This window comes from Meriones unguiculatus, chromosome 2 (genome assembly GCF_030254825.1).
Source record: "Meriones unguiculatus strain TT.TT164.6M chromosome 2, Bangor_MerUng_6.1, whole genome shotgun sequence".
NCBI classification, from domain to species: Eukaryota; Metazoa; Chordata; class Mammalia; order Rodentia; family Muridae; genus Meriones; species Meriones unguiculatus.
This window is the reverse complement of record NC_083350.1, coordinates 65855590-65878680: the sequence shown is the minus strand read 5'-3', so window position 1 is coordinate 65878680 and position 23091 is coordinate 65855590. Positions and strand designations below refer to the sequence as shown.

The 23091-nt window shown below is 41.5% G+C and overlaps 1 pseudogene; it reads left to right on the top strand.

The window, feature by feature from the left end:
* Positions 1-1135: 1135 nt before the first annotated feature.
* LOC110565921 (large ribosomal subunit protein eL27-like) lies at positions 1136-1502 on the top strand (annotated as a pseudogene).
* The last annotated feature ends 21589 nt before the right edge of the window (positions 1503-23091 follow it).

Sequence of the window (23091 nt, the reverse complement as noted above, 5' to 3'; positions counted from 1 at the left end):
CCGCAGGCCTCTGAACCATGCTGAGATATAAAGTAACTACCTATCTACTTAAAATAATTGCTCTAAATAAATATGGAAAAATATAGTTAGTCAGTCCTCTGTTAGCTCCTCCATAAGTCTAATAAGAGTAGAGCAGTGGTATTTGACCACATTTGAGGTAAACATTTCTCTAGCCCCGGACAATTTTATTTTTATATGTCACTTTTTCTGAGGATGTTGTCAGTTGGTGATTTTGGATTAAATTGAACACTTAACTATTGGGGCATTTTACTTCACTTTAGCATGCAGCATAAACTATTTTCATGTCTGTCTTTATGAAGTAAGATTAAGAAACGGTCACTTTTCCCCTAGAGAACCTATGAAAAATTGACTATTACTATGAAGGCAGTTGATCTTAGAAGGAAATATCATAACACTGATTGAGTTGTGTTTTGCTTTCATCTCACATAGTCCTAAGAGGAGGCTTCACCTGGAGACCTTGATCAACTCCATTTTCATCTTTGTTCTTCATGTCACTATTCCGCTTTTGGAAATGGATGCTGACTTCCTCTTTCAGAATCATTCATTTCGAAGAATCAAATGCCTTCCAGCATATTATGTACTTGTCACTTTCCTAGAAATATAGAGCAACAGAAGAAAGGGCTCTCAAAGTAGAACAGAAATCAAGGTAATTTCCATCAAGGCCTGTTTTTTGTTGGCGTTGCACTTCAGAACGTTCCGGCACGTGCCAAGCTTACACAGGCACTGACCTACTATGTTTCATACCCTCTTCTCATTATACATTTTCCTGTCCTGCCCTGTCCTTTTGCTTTGTTTCACCTTTTCAAAGGCTCCACTAAAGAATTCATTTCTTATTTTTATTTTGTATGTGTCTGTACCTATAAGAATGTGTGTGTACTGCATCTCTGCAGGTGGCTGTGGAGGCCAGGAAAGGTCATTTGATCCCCTGGAACTGGAGTTACAGATGGTTGTAAGCTTCCATGTGGGTGCTGGAGATTGAACCTGAGTCCTCCGCAAGAGCGGTAAGTTCTCTAAACCGCTGAGCCGTCACAATGGTTCTTTTTAAAAGAAAATCATAAGCTTTTAAAATTTTTAATTTTTTTTTTCTGCTGGGTGTCAGCTGCTTGCTGCTGAAATGGGCAAGTTAATGAAACTCAGGAAAGTGGTGCTGGTCCTGGCTGGGCACAAATCCAGATGCAAAGCCTTCACTGTGAAGAAAATGGAGGATGGTACCTCAGACCGCCCTTATAGCCATGCTCTGGTGGCTGGAATTGACCACTATCCTATTCCTGAAAAGTGACAGCTGCCATGGGCAAGAAGAAAATCGCCAAGAGATCAAAGATCAAGTCCTTTGTGAAAGTTTATAACTACAGTTGCTTCATGCCCACAAGGTACTCTGTGGACATCCTCTTGGACAAGACTGTTGTCAACAAGGATGTCTTTAGAGACCAGCTCTGAAATGCAAAGCCAGGCTGCAGGCCAGGATCAAGTCTGAGGAATGATACAAGATAAAGAAAAAGAAATGTTGTTTTTTTTTTCCCTGAAGCTTAGCTTTTAGGTATATTTTTGTTTCTATCATTAAAAAAATTGAAAAAAAAAAAAGAAAATTATCAGGATGATAAAATGCCACTTTTTTGAAAGTATATAATGTAGTTTGAGCACATTCCCCTCGTACCCTATTGTCCTCTCTCCAGGCCACACCCCTCCCATTTATTCCCCTTTGTTCCCCAGGTTTGGTGCTTTTTTCACGTCATCTGTACACATATAATTTTATATATTTATTTTGGATAGGACTTACAAATGAGAGAAAATGAGATTTAATTTGCTTAATGCCATTGTTTATTTGTCATTTTCCTGAAAATGACAGAACTTCAGTCTTCTTTATGACTGAAAAAGTTCCATATATGTAGCCTTAGATGGCCTTAAAACTCACTATGCAGACCAGGCTGTCCTTGAACTCACAGAGACCTACCTGCCTCAGTCTCCTAAGTGTTGGGATTAAAAGCATGCACTCACTACCACACCCGCCTGAGCCACATTTTCCTTCCCTTCCCTTGGTTGTTGGTCACCTGGCGCTGCAGTAATAGTATATACTATTATTGATATGCAAGTATTTCTTGTATGTGCTGACTTGGCATGCTCTGTGTATTTAACCAGGAGTGGTGTCGCTCGGTCATACTCTAAGCCTGCTCTTAGTTTGTGGAGGAACTTCCATGCTTGCTCAACTAGTTTACAGTGAACAAAAGTTCGTTTTGCCAGAACTCTAGCCGCATTGGTTGCTCCTTGTTTTATGGATGACTGTCATTCTAATTGGAGTGAGATGGAATCTCAGCGTCATTTTAATTTGCATTTTTCTGGGCACCATACCCTTTCTGTGTAAGAACTGCCCACTTCTCATTCTGGTTAGATGTGGTATTAGTCTGCTTCCAAAGTGGGTTTGTGGCAATGATTTCAGAATGGACCCAAGCTGGTCCATAAGAGTCACATAGGGAGATTTGCTACAGTTCAGGAAGAAAAGCAATTCTGGCTATTCTAAGGATAGTCAATGGGGAGATAGGAGCCTGGAAACTTATGGGCATGGGGGCTTTGCAGGAGAATGGGACACACAGAATCTGGAGATAGGAGAGAGTGTGAGAGAGATACTGACCTTGATAAGCTGGCTGAACTCTGATTTCTCAGCTCCATGAGGTAATGAATGGATTCTCTTTTTTGCTTAAGTGAATTTGATTTGAATTTCTTTTCCAAGTAATAAGAAGAGTGCTAACTTATATATCCATGCCTCCTGACTTCAAGTCCTATTATAAAATTTCCTAACATTTTTATTGGTGTGAAAAATGTGCAGTTTTACAAGGACAAGACACAGTGCAATGGTGTGTTTTTAACCCTGGGATAGCATATGTTTAACCCTCGTAGATTCAAATACAACTTTGATGAACAAAGTAATTTATACAAATTATATGAAGCACATGAAAAGTTCAACTTGTTCCTGCGCAGCTTTTGGTTGTAGGAACTATGGTATTGGTTCTTCTGTTTACATATAGACTGTAAGCTTCTCAAGGGTAGGAGCTATGTACTTCCTTCTTTCTATCTCTAGCAATCAATCAAAACAGCACTGATGGTGCCTAATACTTATCACACATTTGCTCAGTGTGCAGGGATAGATTCATACCTTAACTGGTTTAACCACGGCATACACCAGGATGCAGTTTCATTTTATAACCACGGACTTCCCCTCCCACTACACAGGTTCTCTAAACCCCACGTTTCCCTCTAGCTCACAGTGACGTTCAAGGAACATTTGTTAAGTGAGAGAATGAACACATTACACATTGCAATGGAAATCTCCTCTTCCTTAAGAGGAGATTTCACTATGTTGTCCAGCGGCCTCAAAGCCATCATCCTTCTGCCTCACTTTGCTGAGTAACTCAGGGGTAGAGACATGATGCCCACTTGACATTTGGAAAAGCCGGATGAGTGTTAAGATGAACACAAACCTAGATCTCTGGATTCCTATTGGGACAATTTTTTGTTATGTGATGGAGACAGATGGGTAAAAATATAGGCATTTTATACAAAAGCATTAAATCATGCATGTATATATAACATGTATTTATATGTAATGTGGAAGCAAAACTGTCTGGGGAACAGAGGCTGCTAATGGGACAAGAAGGAAAAAATGGTAGAATAAAGAGATGTGGGAGAAATATAGTCAATATGCTTATATGAAAATGTTCTTATATAGCAGTACCATGTGTAATGAACACACTCACGTACTCACGTGTACACACAGACCCTCTCTCTCTCTCTCTCTCTCTCTCTCTCTCTCTCTCTCTCTCTCACACACACACACACACACACGTTTGTTTGCTTTGAGCCTGAGTCTTTGTTTTAAGATGCCCTGGAACTCACGTATGTATCCCAGTCTGGCCTCAACCCTCAGTCCTCCTGAATCAGCCTCTTGAATCCTGGGATCAGAGCTATACACTTTCAAACTTAAGTCTAGTATCTTTAACCTGAAGTTCCAGATGGGGTTTGTATTTCATTAGTCCAATTTATTTGTTCACAAAAGACTCTAAAAGATCTCACATAAGAGTATGTTAGGTAACTCTCTCCTTATTTAATATGTAAAAACAACAATGAGGAAAGCCAGCTAAATTATAAAAAAAATATTGTATTCCCCAAGAATGAAGAAAGAAATTAACATGGTTGAAGGGTGATCAGTTCTACATAAATATAGCAGGTTGCATTACTTAACCCTCCATAGATCATGCTAATAACTTGAAAACAAGCTAAACTGAATATAAGCTATTTCTTTCATTTGTAATTTAGAAAGCCTAGAATAAGGGACCCTAAGACAAAGACAGGCCATGTTCTTCATGAAAGATCCCTGGAAACTGAAATATAAGGTCTTTTACCATCTTGTGATATAACTGTTTTTCTTGGCTTAAGCGTAGGTTTTAAAAAATGGTGCTCATTGTTTTGCTTGTAGCTCTTTAATGCATGGACAACTGTGTTGATGATGCATTCAGTTTCAGAGAATTTTCCAATGGAAAAAAGTGCTCTGGAGAAGTTTAAGCGCCATGAATCACCCAAACCTCATCTAAGTCTCGTGAAGGCACAGGCTGTGAAAGGCAGCCACAGAGAGAAGACGTATTGCACTTGTGCCGCCTGATTCAACTAAATAGAAAAATATTTTGTAAAGACACGAGGATTTCAGGCATCTGGCAGAGTGCTAAGGATAAATGCCACATTCCGTCAGAAAGGCAAAAAAAACAAAAAAACAAAAACCAAACACAAAACCGAGTGACCTGCTGCTCACCCTGCCTTCTCCCCCTTCTCCTCCTCAAGAGGAGCAGGCCCGGCTTCATTTAGTATGCAAAAGTTAAACCCAGGTCTCTGGGTCACAGGAAAGCAACCGGGAACACAGCAGCGTTTTCCTGATAACGATTCCTAAACAGCACCGGACATCCGAAATGGTTCGGTCAGGAAGCCTATTCATTCTTCCTGTGTGAAGGAGGTAGATTGCTCAGGAGAGCAATGCTTCCAGCAAGCAGGTGCCACTGCAAATACCCGCAGTCCGCCGGATTGGCTGTCTCTGTCCTCTGTAGGTTGGGAGAGCTCTTCCACTTACTCCCTTTAAGGCAGTGCTAGTCCTAAGGAGAATCCGTGTTCTATTTCAGCTATGAAACACAGTCAAAATGCCTGTCGCCTGGACCACCTTTTCCCACCTCCACAAAGCCTCGACAAGAGCGCCTCCGAACACTTTCCCTTGGAAAGCCTGAGATGTTCGTCCTCCTGTCTCCTAGTCCTCGCTCTCCAGGCTGGGAAGTTTCAGCCCGGATTGCGCAGCGCGGGCGCGCTCCCGACTTTCTGCAGTTCGGCATTCCCTTGCCCAAGCAGAGGGACTAGAGGAAGATTAGCTCTCCATGTCAACTTTCTCTCTATTCACGCAGCTCCCACCTTAAAGAAAGCTAGACAGCATGGTCCACATCACCTGGGCAGTCATGTGCAGGGCCGCCTCACCGCCACGCTGCTACGTAAACATGTCATCACCTTAGAGGGTGGTGGCTAATCTTGGCTGTCAAACTTGACTGTATGTATATGTATGTGTGTGTGTGTGTGTGTGTTGTATACACACGAACATACACACAAATTCATTCTGTCAGTTCTGTTTCTTCAGGACCACATCCCAAGTCTAGCCCCAGTATTATTGCCAGTGAAATGACATCTTGCATGTTCTTAGGTTTCTGGGCTCCCAGGCTTATTTGGGCTCAGCATGAGGACAATTCTAAAGGAGGCAGAGAGATGTTAATGTCAGCCCAATATTACCAACCTGCCTCAGCCTTCTGTTCAATAGGGATTGAAGGCTGTGGTTGTGGCAATAAAAGTGATGGTGGCAGCTTCTCTGTTTCTCTGATGATCTCCACCCCCACCCCTGTTTTCTGGAATATTTCTTCAGCACTAAATTGGAGTGGTAACGTAGTTCATATCATATATACAGGTTTACTTGGAACTAAAAGCCTTCGTGTGTGTGTGTGTGTGTGTGTGTGTGTGTGTGTGTCCAAACCTATTATTATTCTTTCCAACACAACCAGCATGTCCCAACTGTGAAGTGACGTGAAGACACGATAATTTGATTGCACAGCCTAATTAACTGCTTTGTGGATGTCCACACTTCTTCTACCGCCCTGTTCCTGTTGTCTAGGGCAGTGTTGCTCAAACTGCCCTTTGGGGTAGAAAGACCCTTTCACTGGGGTTGCCTAAGACCACCAGGAAACACATTACAGTTCACAACAGTTGTAGCAACAAGATGATGCTATGGTTGGGGTCACCACAACATGAGGACCTGTATTAAAGACTCACAGCATTAGGAAGGTCAATTGCCACGGCTCTAGGGTTATGCACGTGTCCTGCTCTCAGCAGGTGATTACTCATAGTTGTGACATGAACTCAAAACTTAGTTGTTTTCTATTGACGAATTGGTTCTTAAATATGTATCCATACACATGCCTATAATGCCAGCTCAAGAGGTAGAAGCAGAAGGATCAGGGGTTCAGGGTTAGCCTCTGCTACCTGCCAAGGTCAAGGTAAGCCTGAGCTACTTGTGATCTTATCTCAGCAACAGCAACAACAACAAAAACGAAACTGCTAGTCAATATATTTATTGAATGGTGCAACCAGAAAGATGCTATAATAGAGGGGAGTGACACAGAGGAACAGCCAGCTAGAGCAGGAGATACATCAGAACAAGCTGCACAAGAGGGTCTGGGTTCAAGTACCAGTCACAGCACTGAGCAGCACTGAGCCTTGACCGAATTGTCTCCTCACCGAGGTCCACGGGGTTTCCCGTGGGAATACGGGTCACACTTTCCCTTCTCACAGAGCAGATATGAAATTAAAGTAATCGTGATGCTACTAATGGTAATTCCCCATAAATCACAAAGTGCACCAGGAACGAAGTTTTTACAAAAGTACAACTGCATGTTCTTGGTCAAACGATCCTTAGCTTCTTGGCATTTCTCAAGAGAGGCCCTTGTATTTAGTAAGAACTTGGGAAAATTCAAAGGTGGTTTCTACCCATGGCTTTCTGTGGTTCTCCCTGGAAATATCCCTTCTCTCCTATCTCTAAAACAGTGAAACTCACAGCCATTTGTTATCTTCTCAGATCACCTGTGAACTATCTGCTCAAATAAAGAGGAAACACAATAGATTCTCATTAGTCACAGCAGTTGTTTTAGAGATTTACCTCCAACCCTGAGCCTGCAAATCTTAAGCCGGCGCTCCTGGGGGAAATGCAGGTAGGTGAACAAGAACCTTTATGTCAACCAGTCGATATATTTGATTTGGGCTTTTGTTATTTAATGTTGTTAGTTCATTAACCCTAAACTCATGGCCAACATCCTACCTTTTATTCCTGTACGAGGCTTCCTCCATCAGCACCGGCATAGCCTCTGTGTACGCAGGGACACTAGAGAAAACGCTTTGCACTATGCTTGGGTCCATTTGAAGCAGTGACATCACAGCAGAAACCACAAAAGTGTCAAGAAACAGTGAAACTGAATGCACAGTGCAAAGGATGCTGGTAAAGTAGAACTAAAGACAAGAAAGCAGCGTTGCCTTGCTCAATTCCAGCTGAGAACGTGCTTGTTGACTGTTTTGTGTGCATTTTGAGGCCAGAGGGCCACAGGGAATATCATCGCTGTCCATGCCTTTGTCGTGCTGTTTGTTATAAGAACTCTCATTGGCCCAGCACTTGCCCAGAACATGAGGCTGACTGGTGAGGAAGCCCCATGAACCTCCTGACTCCACCTCCTGAGTGCTGAGATTTCAAACATGGGCCAGCAATACCTGACTTTGACATGTGGGCTCTGGAGATTGAACACAGCCCTCAGGCTTTCCACTTTACCCACGGAGCCATCTTCCCAGGCCCTGGAGAGTGATTTTTGTTTCTGCAATCACTCTGAATGTGCAGGCATAACCAAAAAAGGTGCTATGAGCGCTTGCATAATTTGATTAGTGCAGAAACGAATTTGCAAAAATAGGAGCTACAAATCAGAAGGACTGACTATACCCCTGCAGGACAGAATGAGGAGTGCATGGTGGGAAATATGGACCACAGTTTTCATCCGACTTCAAAAAGGAAGCATTTTCTACAGTTCTAACCCTGTGGCAAGAGAGTGTCTTTGCATTGCTTTGAACTGACTTGGGAAAAGTTACATATCATGAGAAGGGACTACAATGAGTAAATGATGCCAAAAAAAAAAAAAAGAGGCAAATCCAGTCACTATACTTATTGATCAGTCTCTAAAATCAATCTCCATTTTTCTTCTGCCTAAAATAGAATTTCAATCAAGCCAATATCCAGCACTCTAAAAACGAAAAAGCAGTGCTTGTTCAAATGAGAGTACATGTGGAAATGTCCTTGATTCTTGCCAGGTGTCAAACCTCAGGAACCGCGAGCGTCTCAGCGGGCTGTGTAACAGTGAAGAGGAGGGAAGGCCACTGAGCTGCAGAATTCCTTGATAAGTCCCTGGGACATGAAGACAGAACGTTCTCTGGGAAGACGTCACTTTGAGAACTGTATAACCAGAGCAAAAACAGAGGCTGCCTCTCTGCGAAGGTCTGAGGAACCCAGAGAGCTAAGTCAACAGGAAGCTCCTATGTGTCTGTTTCCAAGTGGAAAACAAAGTGGCACCTAGAGAGAACTAATCAATAATAATAATGATAACAATGATAGTAATTATTGTTAATAATAATAAAATAATCAGATACAATTGACGACCCACAGAATAAGTTGATCCTTAGATTTAAAGTACCTTTTCCTAGTGTGTCTGCGTGTGTGCAGGTGTGCCTGTGTGCATGCAGAGGCCAGAGGTTAACATCTTTGTTATCTTCAGTTACTCTCCACCTTACTTACTTCCCGAGACAGGGCCTCCCACTGGCTTAGAGCTGTCTGATTTGGGTAGATTGACTGTCCAGCAAACCTCAGGAATCAGCCATCTCCACTTTCCCAGCACTGCAATTAGATGCGTGCCATGCTGCCCCTGGCTTTTAGCATAGCTCCTGGTGACACAACTTGAGTCCTTATGCTCAAGCATCAGGCACTTTACTGACTGACTCATCTCCTTAGCTGAGCTTAAGGTATTTTTCAGATGCTGGGTAAAAGGGGAAAGACCACAGCTACCTTGAACTATCAGTTCCAGAAGGAGAGAAGGGGTGGGCCAGGAGCTTTCCGTCTTTGTTTTTCTATCATGGTCAAGGGAAAGAGCATCAGTCTCCTTTTGTGCTCCAGGCTGGCTTGCCTCCTCACTCTCGTCTGGGAAGGGTCTCCTGGGGGTGACACTCCCATTTGCTTCAGCTGGGAAATTTTTATTGACCCTGGGCCAGTGGGTCACATACACTCATGGGGACCATGTTGGGTTCTGATTTCTCCCCTCCGACTCACATCTTCAGGCAGGAGGCTAGCAGCTGTGCAGAGTTTGTGAGCTTGAGGGTTGTTTTCGTTCTTGTTTTTTTTTTTTTTTTTTTTTTTTTTTTTAATTCCACATACAAGAGAATCCTCCCTAGGTCCTAAGGTTCTAGAAGGATGGTCCAGTTTCCATTTATCTGGGTCTTTGGCTCCTGACTCCAACTTGTCAAACCTCTTCTTGGCCTGGATGCTCCCCAGTTATTTAGTTTAGATTCTGTTTAAAAAACTGCCACTTTTAGAAATTGTCATTGCTTTCAAGTCATGTATTAAGAAAAAAAATGTAGGTTTTGAGAAAGATTTATTTTTATTATTTTTATTTGTATGTGTATGTGGGTATGAGTGCCTGAGGGTGGGTACCCGCTAAACCAGGAGCCTTGGCTCCTCCTGGGGCTAGAGTAACAAGAGGTTGTGAGCTATCTGACATGGGTTCTGGGAATGGAACTTGGGTCCTCCAGAAGAGTGGTATACATTCTTAAGTACCTATAGAACACACACACACACACATATATATATACATATATATATATGTATAATATATATATATATACATACATATATATATGTATAATACATACATATAGCCTATTGGACAGTGTCTTCTGGATATCTTTTTAAAAAGATTTTTTTATTCATTACAATTTATTCACTTTGTATCCCAGACATAGCCCTCTCCCTCATCCCCTCCCAATCCCACCCTCCCTCTTTCTTCTCCTCCCATGCCTCTCCCCTAGTCCACTGATAGGGGAGGACCTCCTCCCTTTCCATATAACCCTAGCCTATCAGGTCTCCTCAGGACTGTTTGCATTGTCTTCCTCTGTGGCCTGGTAAGACAAATGGTGGGAACTTAGAAATGATGAGGTATCCCAGAAGCAGAAAGAAACGAACGGTGTATACTCACTTATAAGCAGATATTAGATATACAGTATAGGATAAACATACTAAAATCTGTACACCTGAAGAAGCTAAGCAAGAAGGAGGACCCTGGGTAAGATGATCAGTCATCATACAGAAAGGCAAATGGGATGGACATCGGAAGAGGGAGAAAACAGAAAACAGGACAGGAGCCTACCACAGAGGGACTCTGAAAGACTCCACCCAGCAAGGTGTATCTTTTGTAGCCTTTAACAAAGAGTTTAGGATTCATTTAATGTCACATGCTGCATTTAGCTGTATCACTCACCTTGGTATTTAGAACAGTATCTTCAGCATTGTTTTCCATGATACCATTCTTTCCCCCTTTATCAGTTTAGGTTAATTGTCTTGTAGAGTGTTGTACATCCCCCAAATTTCCGATTGTTTCTGCATAATGAGACAGTTTTCCATCACTGTAAAATCTACTGGAAACAGTACTTACATCATTGGTTGTTCCACAGTGCTGTTCCTTTTAGCTTGTTCCTTTTGCGTGGTTCTGGTGTTCCACGTGCATCCAGATGAACTTCTCTTCCTTGGCTGTGAAATCTATTCTCTAATCACGAACTGATCTCAAACTTCCCTCGTGGCCTGCTGGCCTTCCCTGGAGACTTGGGCACCTTTACCTCACCCTGGATTAAAGAAGCAGGATTCCCTGACCCCTGGCTCAGGGGTAGAGACTTGATCCCACTTACAGTTACAAGGTTAGAAAATTCTGTCAACTCCATGTAGAGTAAGTTTTAGGATGTGCATACCGAGGTGCCGAAACTTTCCTGCTGTGTGCAAAATGTATTCATTAATACAATTTTATGAGTTTATTTTGTTTTTTAGCAATCTTTGTGCAGAGTAAGGGAATGTATCAAAGGGGGTGTAGTGTGAAAATAGAACACCTTTGGCGGACTGGAGAGATGGCTCAGTGGTTAAGAGCACTGACTGCGTTTGCTGAGTACACCTACACGGTAGCTCACAAGCATATGTGTCTCCAGGCAAGGGGCATCAAGTGCCTTCTCCTGGCTCCCACAGGTACTGCATCCACATGGTGTAAAAGCATACATGAAGGCAAATATCCATACACATAAAACAAAACCATTCAACAACTATGAAAGAGAACACTAAGAAACAACCCAGTTCATTCATGCTCAGTGATGCTTGACCAAGTCACCAGAAAGTGTCACTGGGGAAGGACAGCTCCTTTAATCACTGGTGCAGGGAACACACTGAGAAGATGGAAACAGGTCACCTGAGTCTCACTCTATAAACATTAAACTCAAAACGGATCAAAGACCTAAATGTAAAAACTGAAAAGGTAGGACTATTAGATGAAAACCTAAGGGAAACACTTTATGACATCATCACAGGCAATGGTTTTAACTTTATAGTAAGATTCTTCAAAGCAAGGGAAATATAAACAAAAACACACTAATGTGCTGGCTACCACAGAGTCTCTATACAGAAAAAAAGAAACAATAAGCAACAGAAAGAGATAATCTACAAAGTGGGAGAAAAACGGAAAAGTATTCATCCGACAAGTGATTAATATTCAGCATGTCTAATAAAATTTTAAAATGTCCAGAAAAAACCCACTACAAATAATTCAATTAAAAATAGACAAATAATACGAACAGGTACTTTTCAAAAGAAAGAATTCAAGTTGCCAGCTGGTGATGAAAAAGTGATAAACTCCATCAGTCATCAAAGAAATGTGGGTCAAAGCCCCAAGAAAGTATCATCACACCCCGGCCATAATAGTTATTATTAAAAGACCACCAATGATAGACAATAAAGAAGATAAAATAAAGACGAATAAAATTAAAAAAATAACAAAAAGACCCGACATGGTGGCCCATGCCTTTAATCCCAGCAGGCCATGAGGGAAGATTGAGATCAGTTCGTGATTAGAAAATAGATTTCACAGCCAAGGAAGAGAAGTTCATCTGGATGACCTCTACATGTACGCTGTGGCACACACATGCCTCTTCACTCCTCGACTTAAAAAAAAAAAATAGAAGTAATGGTTGGGAGTGGGGGACTGCAGTTGAGAATGATCCAGTCTTCTTATGTCCTATGGGTAAGTAGAAGAGAGGCACTGTGGGTGCTTAGCACAAAGTGATGATATGGAGTCAGGAAAGTTAATTACCCTGCACTGATCAGTGTGTGTTATAAGCACGCATTGGAATATCACAACAGCCTGTAAATCCGTGCAATTACTACATGCTAAACATTTAAGGAGAGATAAATGTTAACTGCCCCATTTGATCATAAGATATAGTTTATACATGTATGAAATGATCACAAAGCACTTCATAAATTTGTATACCCAAAATGATTAAATATAAATACAAAAATAATTAAAATATAATTAAAAGCTACAAAATGAGTATACATAGGTAAAACATAAAGCAAACAACACATGTGGCTTTAATGAAAGTATGCAATTGTCTTTCCAGTTAAATCAAGACAGACATAAAAGACTCAGAAAGGCAGAAAAAAAGCCTGATGTTGTTTTTGTCTTGAACTCTGCTTGGTCATAGGACCTTGGGATGGATGTACACTGGATAGTTAACTGTCCACCTGACACAGGCTAGAGCCACCTGGGTGGCTCTAGAATCATCTTAATTAGGATAATTAAGATTATTATTCTAATTATCTTAATTAGAATTATCTTAATCAGGAATTATCTAAGGCAAGTTGGTCTGTGGGCATGTCTGTGGGGCTCGTCTTGAGTACTAGTTGATGTAGGAAGACCAGTCCACTGTGGATGGCACCATTCTCTAGGTTAGGGTTTGGAACTGCGTAAGTGTAGAAGAATTTGTTCAGCTGAGCATAAGCAAGCAGCTATGTAATGCATTCATTCTCTCTCTGCTCTTTGACGCTAGATGTGATGTGATTAGCTGAATCGGTCTTCTATCTCTGAGTCTGAGACTCCCCTGCAGTGATGAACTATAACCTGGAATTGTAAGCTAAAATAAACCCCTTTTCCCTTAAGGATTTTTTTTGAGGGGGAGGGGTCTGGATGTTTTACCACAGCCATGTAAAACTAGAATCTAGCATAAGACCCTCCTCCTGTCATGATTTTATGGAAAGCCTTCTGAAGCACAAGCCCTCTATGTTCTAGACAGGAGGTATTTATTTCCTGTTTACAGTTACATCTGTCCCTGTTAGAGCTATTGTACTTCCAGTTATTTCCCTTCTTTTGTACTGAAGACAATGAAAGGAAAAGCAGTTTTATCTGTTCTCTCTTTGCCCTAGACTGTGCATGTGGTGCAACTAACTTCTTGAGTTCCCGCCTTTGTATTTCTCCTAGTGCGAAGACTGACACACACATTTTTTCCTTTTTTTATTCTTTATTAATTACACTTTATTCACTTTGTATCCCCCCTGTGGTTCCCTCCCTCCTCCCATCCTAATCCCTCCCTTCCTCCACTCTCTGCATGCATGCCCCCCCCCCCAAGTCCACTGATAGGGGAGGTCTTCTTTTCCTTCCTTCTGATCCTAGTCTGTTAGGTCTCATCAGGAGTGGCCGCACTGTCTTCCTCTGTGACCTGGTAAGGCTGCTCCCCTGTTAGGAGGAGGTAATTAAAGAGCAGGCCAATCAGTTCATGTCAGAGACAGTCCCTGTTTCTATTACAATGGAACCCACTTGGATACTGAACTGCCATGGGCTACATCTGTGCAGGGGTTCCAGGTTATCTCCATGCATAGTCCTTGGTTGGAGTATTGGTCTCAGGAAAAACCCCTGTGCTCAGATTATTTGGTTTTGTTGCTCTCCTTGTGGAGTTCCTGTCTTTTCCAGATTTTACTGTTTCCCACTTCTTTCCTAAGATTCCCTGCACTCTGCCCAAAGGTTGCCCATAAGTCTCAACTTCTGCATTGATATCTGAAGGGCAGAGCCTTTCAGAGGTCCTCTGTGTCAGGCTCCTGACTTGTTCCCTCTTTTCTCCTTCTGATGTCCATCCTCTTTGCCTTTCTGGATAGGAATTGAGCATTTTAGCAAAAGTCCTCCCTCTTGATTAGTTTCTTTAGGTGTACAGATTTTAGTAGGTTTATCCTATATTATATGTCTATATAAGTGAGTATATACCATGTGCATATTTCTGCTTCTGAGATAGCTCACTCAGGATGATAGATCCATACTTATCACCCTGCACAAAGTCCAAGTGGATCAAAGACCTCAACATAAAACCAGACACACTAAACCACTTAGAAGAAAAAGTGGGGAAGAGCCTTGAACTCATTGGCACAGGAGACAACTTCCTGAACAGAACACCAACAGCATAGGCTCTAAGAGCAACAATCAATAAATGGGACCTCATGAAATTGAAAAGCTTCTGACTCATACATTTAAGAAGATGTCTGAGCAAGCTCACCTGCATGGGGACTAGAGAGGTAGATACAATAATTGAGAGGCACAGACAGCAGGTGTCAGTTCTGGGCTCTGTTGAGGTATTTCAGAAAGAAATTGCCATGCTTTGACAGACTCTTGAATAAGCCTAAATCTCCCATTGGTGGTATTTTTTGGAGAGATGTGGGAAATTTTAGGAGCTGGGATCTAATGAGAGGAAGTAGGTCACTGAAGATGGATCCTTCAGGTGTGTTGTTTCCGACCTCATCCTGTTCTATTTCCTGTCCTTTACAAAGTGAAAACTTCCTTTGTCACCCACTCCCACTGCCATGTTTTCTATCCAAGTACATGGGTTCAAGTGACCTTGGACTAGAACCCCTGAAATCATGAGCTAAAAAGTCCTCCTTTAAATTGCTTGTGTCAGACACATTGTCACAATGAAGAAAAAAATAACCAACATAGTGGTCATATGTGAGCTGGACAGAACGTTCTGCTCAGATTATATTACACATTAAACATAAATTAAGGATCCTCATGGAACGTCTGCTCTGCTAGGTGTTACAAATATATGATGAGCAAAACACAGCCTCTTTCTTTATTACAACTCAACAACAGAGGCAGAATCTAAGCACTTGCAATTCAGTGGGTTGTGTAGTCTAGAGATGGGGAGTGAGATGGCTTGGTTGCCCTGGGAAGACTAACACAGAGGCAGAGAGGATCATGGGAAAGACAGGTTCTCAGCAGGTAGCATCAACAGGTTGTGTGGCAGATTAATATATTTAATGAACATCGCCCTGTGCTCTTGTTAAAAATCTGACTCTTCAAGATCTCATTCCACCTCTCCCTTCCTGTGTTCATGTGTTACACATTCTGACTCATCTTTGCTTAGGGAGAATACCTTGTAGGTGGTGAACAATAACAATGTTAGAACTAAAAAACTTTAAAAATTACTGGAATGGGAGGGTCACATACCTGAGTGTGTGGGTCACAAAACATCTTATGATACACAATTACCAAAAATCAAACATGTGATGACTCTGAGTGTTTCTGATAATACCCATCTGGATTGTATCATGAGATGTCTCTGCAACTTTGTTTCTGAACACAAAGGACATTACCTTGCACGGAGTAGGTGCTCATCGTTCAGAAAAACAACAAATGCTGCGTGACACAACTAAGATTCCAGACTATCGTATATTATGAACTATAGTGTATTACTGCTCATACAAATTTTCTGTTATAATAAAAATATAATGATTTAGTATGGAAAACAAGGACTTCTAATACTTTTCCATAGTCATTCCTCAGCATGCAAGCATCAAATTAGCATATATTTGGATTGCATTCTGTCAGCAAATAAGCACATCCACTATATTCATATGCAAATTTGCTTTCATCTCTAATAAGCGATAAGATCATTGTCTTAGTTATTTAGGGCTTCTATTTATGTGAGGAGACACTATGACCACAACAACTCTTATAAAGAAAAACATTTAACTGGGGCTGGCTTACAGCTCAGAGGTTTATTCTGTTATTGTCAAGGCAGGAAGTATGGCAGCTGGGAGTGCTACATCTGGATCATCAGGAAGCAGGAAGTGAACTGAGATACACTTCCTCCAACAAGGTCTCACCTCCTAATAGTGTCTTATTCACTATCCTACGGTCCAAGCATTCAAACACACGAGTCTATGGGAGCCATTCCCATTCTAACCACCACAATCACATAGCTACTAAAGAATTTTTAAAATTAATTTTCCATGATTATTATCAATAAATGTTTGATTCGTATATATACTTACATACCTGTATATTTGGGGGTCATATAAAAATTTCTCAGGCCAAAAAAGGGTTGTGAGCCAGAGATACAGATTGGTGGATGAAACACTTGCTGTGCAAGCTTCAGGAAGAGAGTTTGGATCCCGAGAGTGATCAAATGATCCCTAGGAGAGTCAAATGTGGCGGTGTACATGTGTAATCCCAGTGCTCCTATGGACAGAGACGGGGGTTTCAGAAGTCCACAGACCAGACAGCCTGGCATATACAGCGATGAAGAAGAGCCTGCCTCGAACAAAGCAGGTAAGACTGTCTTCTGACCTCCACCCACTGGCTGCGGCATGCACTCACCCTCACTCATACATGAACACGTGCCCACGCAGTGAGCACAGGCATGCCACACAACTACATATGAAGTTCACACCAGTTACAAAAGGGGATCTTGTGAGTACAAAGTATTCGAGATGTCTCGGTCTGGAAGGATAGCAAGGATTGTCTAATGAGTGGGTCAGCTAGGAAGTCCCTGTCAGGTTGAGAAAATATAGTTACACTGGGTTATGGTGGGAAGAAAGCAGGCTGGAGAGTCTGCTTGGATCTTTAATCCTTGTTGTATGTTGAAGGGCAGAACTTTGGGATACTGCTGAGGACTGAAGCCTTTTTTTTTTTTTTTTAATTTGTATATTCACTTTACATCTGGATGGTAGCCCCTTCCCTCCTCTCCTCCCACCCTCCCACCCTCTTCATTGGGAGCCTCCCCCACCCAACCCACCCCAGCACATTAAGTCACAACAGTACTGAGCTCATCCTCATCCACTGGGACCAGACAAGGCAGTCCCGTTAGGGGGACCGAACTCTTGAGTAAAGACAGAATTAGTTCAGGAGGAACCAAGAATGCAGATGTGTGTCCTGTGAGGAACAGGACCCCGACAGTGATATGGGTGGGTGCTGGGGTCCTGTGGCACTCATCAGGGGTCGCTGCTGGCTCTTGTGTCTCAGAATTAGGAGCTAAACAGGACACACGACTGCAGCAGACAGTTGTGTTTTATTAAGAGATACGTTCTCAAGGAGGGGTCAAAGTAAAGGGGAAGTACATCTCAAATGAAAACACTGGACGAAGAATTAGGGCTTTTGTGTCTCACTCTGTATGTGGCTTTTTATTTTATTTTATTTTAGTTGGTGTTGTTATTAGTATAGTGTATGGACTTTCTGGAACATTTGCAAAGCACGAGCTTTCTTGTGCATATTCTTCATCATGTTTAACTCTACATATGAATTCATGCATTGCTTATTTTATTAGTATCTTATATCTCCGCACAAGGTGTGTATTTTCATATTATAATGAGCCATGAGTCACCTTCAGACACCAGAGTGCTTCTAGTAAGTTTTTTCTCTCTGACTCTGTGTGTGTGTGTGATGTTGTGTTCAGTCTTCTTTGGCAACTAGTTTTTCTTGGATGTTAATTTTGTCGCCTTCCTATCAGGTTTCCCAGACTTCTCTCTGTTCTATTCTCTTGTATCGGCCAGGGAACTAAATAGGGGCTTGGTTGTAAAACTATGGGATAAGGGAATTTAAGGATCGAAACCTCCCTGCTCTTCCAGAAGGTGCTGGAAGGACTGGAAGTCAGAGCGTGCAGATGTGGAGGCATTCCAACACTGGCAGGAGCAGTCTCAGTCTCCAGATAAAGATGCAATTGTCAGCGGTATACGGGACCTGGTGGAGCTGATAGGGTGAGCGGAGCAGGGAGTCTGGAAGAGGTTAACCACAGGGAAGAAATGATGACTGTGGGAAGGACGTGAGGCAGCTCCTCCAGCCTCTGGGACCTGAGCGCTGAAGTCAGCATTCGCTGAACTCAGAGGGGAGATGTGGGCCCATTGCCTTTTGTGTTTGTGCCACTGAAACTGCAGTAGTTTGAGGTTACCACGTGACCAGGTTTAAGTTTCAGAGAGGGAGAAATTGGTGACTTTTCTGTAAAGAGTCCTAAGGGAAATCCAGAAAGATGTGGTACAGGTTTGGGGACTAGTCACTGAAACTCCTAGTAGGAAAAACCAAAAGAGACTCAGCTGGAATCGCCTTATGAATTGCACGCAGACTGCAAGATTGAATCTGTCAAGATAATTGCTTTTTAAGTATGTCCTGTCCTCTCTCTCCTACTGGATATTATTAACACTCAGTCTTTTAAAGTATCAATAATTTAAATGTAATTTGATTTCGTCAATGAAATTGTTTAATAATTTGAGAGTATAAAAATAGTTTTTGAGCAGCATCCGGGGAGGGGTTGGCAGCCTGGGATTCAGTCAGCCTTGGAGTGGAGGGAAAGGGCTTTAAATCTCTTCTCTGGCTGGTACCCAGGTGGTCCCTTTGAAAAGTCGGCTGTTTGAAGTTTCCCCAGCTGAGTGCAAGAGCACTGCATGCTGAACGCCTTTTAGGAAATGTAAACTGTGTCTGCCTGGTCAGCAAGGGTCACATCATTTCTGTTCACATCATTCTAGGATTAAGAAAAGGTGGAATCTGGAAGACAGTGAACTTTTAAAAAATTTTTCTGTATTAATTACAGTTTGTTCACTTTGTATCCCAGCTGTAGCCCCTCCCTCCTTCCCTCCCAATCCCACCGTCCCTTCTTCATCTCCTCCCATGCCCCTCTCCAAGTCCACTGATAGAGTGGACTCTTACAGTGAATTTCTTAGAAAGAAACCACAGGTATGATAAGCATTTAACAAGGCTGACTGACTGATTAAAGATTCAGCAGCCCTGGAAAACTGGAATGCTTCAGGTTGGTACTCAAATTGTCTTGGGCTCTCTGTAGATTCCCTAAATAGCCATTATTATTATTATTATTTTTGTCTACTTCTATGTATGATCTAACATTCTGGGACTATTAGGTAAATTCTTTAAGAATATAAATATAGACCCCTGCCTACCTCATGTTCCAGTATTTTTAAAGTGCTTTGATTGAAGACTTACTTTGTTCTGTTTCTACAAAAACATCATCAAACTGTTGTCACCTTAAAACATTCTATGTGGGGTCCATCTGAATCTGTATCTGGGGTCACTTTTAGGTTCCAGAACACATGATCTTATTCCCTTTGAGATGAGAGATGTGTTTTCACATGGACATTCCATAACCTGGGGTTAAAAAGTTCCACAATTTATTTATTTATTTATTTTTACAAAGCATAGAGTCCTATTCACTTTAAAAAATATAAATCCGAGTTTCTTTAAACTGGGACTTATGGAGCTCACCTTTGGAACATGGGGCCCGCTAGAGAACTCTGTACTTAATCTATATTAAAATATCACGAGCTTTTAAACTTAAGATAGGAGATTGCAAGGCTATGCAAACCTTTTTGAGTACCAGTTCAACCATTCAGGTTGCCCATTTCTCTCAGTTTTGTGCCAGTTGTGAATGTAATTACAACATTGACACCTTCATCTGAAACACTGATTGATAATGAGAGGAGGACAGGGACAAACCCCTTCAAGCCCTTAAGAGTTTTCCATTGGTTGTCATGGCTTACTAAATTGGAGGAATGGAAGGAAAACAACATTTATCAAACATCTATCATACACTTCTGTTTAACACTTGAAAAAACTCGCTGCACTCATTATTACATTTAATCTTCAATGAGGGCAACACAACTAGTAAATGCTGACTTTGAATCTTATTCTGGGTGTTCACCAATAAGCCATGTTATCTCTAATTGAAAATTTTTTGTTAGGTTGTTTAACCAATAAATCCACTAAACTATGTCTCCTGCCCAGCCCACATGTTAAAAATCATATCTGTATATTGCTAAGAGAGAATACCAACTAAATAAGAGTTCAAATATACAGTCATGCCAAGAAAAAGATGTATTGACCTTGACAGCAAAGGAGATGAGAGCGGACAGTCTGTACTGGTGGGGTAGGGGTTTACACAGAAAGACCTCGTTGTGATGCTTGTATATAAAGGTAAATAGAAATATAGTTTTTCATAATTTGGGTAGTAATTTTACATGATTTCATATGTTATGTTCTATAATTTTTCTACAGTTGCATATTTTTTTTGAGTTTGGTAATTGAGAGCTTGGTCTAATGGGAAGCTGCCACTTGTGGACAGATGCTGTTGCCATGTGTGATAGTGACGGAGACAAATACTATTTAGATGCTTTCTTGCATCAGACATGGCAAAAAAAAGGCTCTCAATACACTAGCACACACCTCACTTATCTTACCCAGGACCCTATGAAAACTTTCCCATTATTATTCCTGCTGAATAAACTAGGAGGACACCTAGGATGGTGAGTGATGTCCCCAGAGCTCTGACTTGAGCCTGGGAGAATGGGCTCCTCCGGTGTCTATAGTTACCATTGGAAGAGAATTCTCCGAGGTCCCTCTCACTTCTGCTTGTCTTAGACACAGAGGACATGACTCTTCTGAGTCTCAATTATCTTTGCAGAGAATTCTCATAGTGAAGCGTTTCAGAAGGTACATTGTCTTCCTACAATTAAAAGGTAGATTTCTTTACCATACAGTATGCTAGGGATAGTATCTCTGTATTTGGAGCAAAAGTTCAGCAGCCTTTTTTATTAAACAAGAACAACAACAGTAATTCTCAAAACAGTATTAACAATTTAAAAATACTCTTTATTATAAATTATTTAAGTTCCTCACACCCAAAAATCTTCTCATTACTCATCTCTCTCTCTCTCTCTCTCTCTCTCTCTCTCTCTCTCTCTCTCTGTGTGTGTGTGTGTGTGTGTGTGTGTGTGTGTGTGTGTGTGTGTACAGACATCACCTGGCCCTCATTGTGTTGCTTTGTGTGAATTAGGACTAGGATCGTGGGTATAAATACTAGTCTTCTTGTTACTACTATCATAATGTGTGATAAATTCAATAGTCATCCCTTTATTTATGAAACTGTGTCAGGCTAATGTGCTAAAATGCAAGAAGGTTAAAAACTCAAACTCTCTGTAGCCCTTGGCTGCCCCTGCATAGAGAACCCCCCCACCCCCATGGTACCAACATCGAAGTGTTCCATTTTGTGAAAGAGGCTGTTATTTTCCAAGGATCCAATTCTCTTTAGTGAAATGTTAGCAGGTAGTAAATCCCTGTTGGTAGCCCTCCTCCTTGGATAATGAATAAGACACCTCATCAAGAATATTACTCTTGGACAACAGAGTTTTCTGTTCGTTAGGAATAGCTGAACTTTTTATAGGATAGAAGAGAGCCTTGTTAGACTGTTTTGGTTAGTTGCTTGGAGATACAGAATCATTTGGATGGATAAAATAAACAAAACTAAGTAACTTAGGTTTCTATTATTTTGAAGCTTGATAAATATCTATGAGAATTTATTTACCTTCACCAAGTACATGAGTTTAGGTAAAGGACATTTCTTTTTTATTTAAAAAATTATTTTATGTGTGTCAGTGTGTGTGTGTCTACATACTATATGTGTGCCTAGTGGCAGAAGAGGGCATCAGACTCTTCTACTTAGTACTGATTTCCCCCCCATCACATTCCAATTTTACATAAGTCAAACTGAAATTCTGTCACAACATAATGGAACTCAGGATATAGCTAGGACCCCTCCCCTCCATTTCTTGACTCTTCTTTCATTTTCTTTAAATGTGAAACAACACCTACTAACGTTGGGGTAATCTTACACATTACATAAACCCCCTCTTAACTGCAAACAAGCAAAAATGTTTAGTAGTCTCAGTATTTGTTTATTGTTTGTTTTGGTGCTGTCTGTTTATTTATTCGTTTATTGTTTATTTTTTGGTGTCAGGGTCTTGCCACAGCTCCATGTCATGAAACACCCGAGCAACAGACACACATTCCTTTTCTTTGTTTCAAGCACAGTCCGGGGTGAATTGCTTAGCCAATGGCTCCAGCACTGAATATGCCCATTTAACCAGCGCAAGGGTGATGCCACTAACAAGAGGATGGCGTGCAGAAGCTCCTCAGGACACGGCAGCTGAGTCTGGCCACCCTGGGAAGAAGCACACGGCTGTGGCTGGAAGTTTCTGGTACAGTGCTCAGCAGTGAAATGATTAACAGCGTTGGCATTTAAGTGATCATAATTAGGTTTCAAAGTTAACAGCCCATTGAGATAAATAGTGGAAGTTCACACCTCCCTCAGTGCTATTGTTTATCAGACTGTCAAGTTGCAGCTTCAGGAAGACAGCATTAATGTGGCTTTGAACACTAATTGCCTAAAGCCAAGTTACATCCACCTGGGAGGGTCCTCTGGGTATTTGTTCAACTGAAATGTCAGAGAATACACAGTGCTAGGATTCTCCGACACCTGACAGATACAACCTTGAACTTGTATTTCTTCATCACCTTACAGATGCAACCCTGCACATATATGCACGGAAAAGACACCGGTATAGGAATAGGCAGTGATGTTAGCAAGATATGGTTGAATTGTGGGTTTCCCTCAGTTTCTCCTTTTAAATGGTAATGTAACTGTTCACTTGCATGATAAGGTCCTGAGAGGAATGAGCAGTTAAATGATTTAAACAACAACAACAACAACAACAACAAACCCTTCACTCATTAGATTCCATTACTATGTTATTGTCCTAAAGGAGTTGTGTGCACATTCTGTCAATAG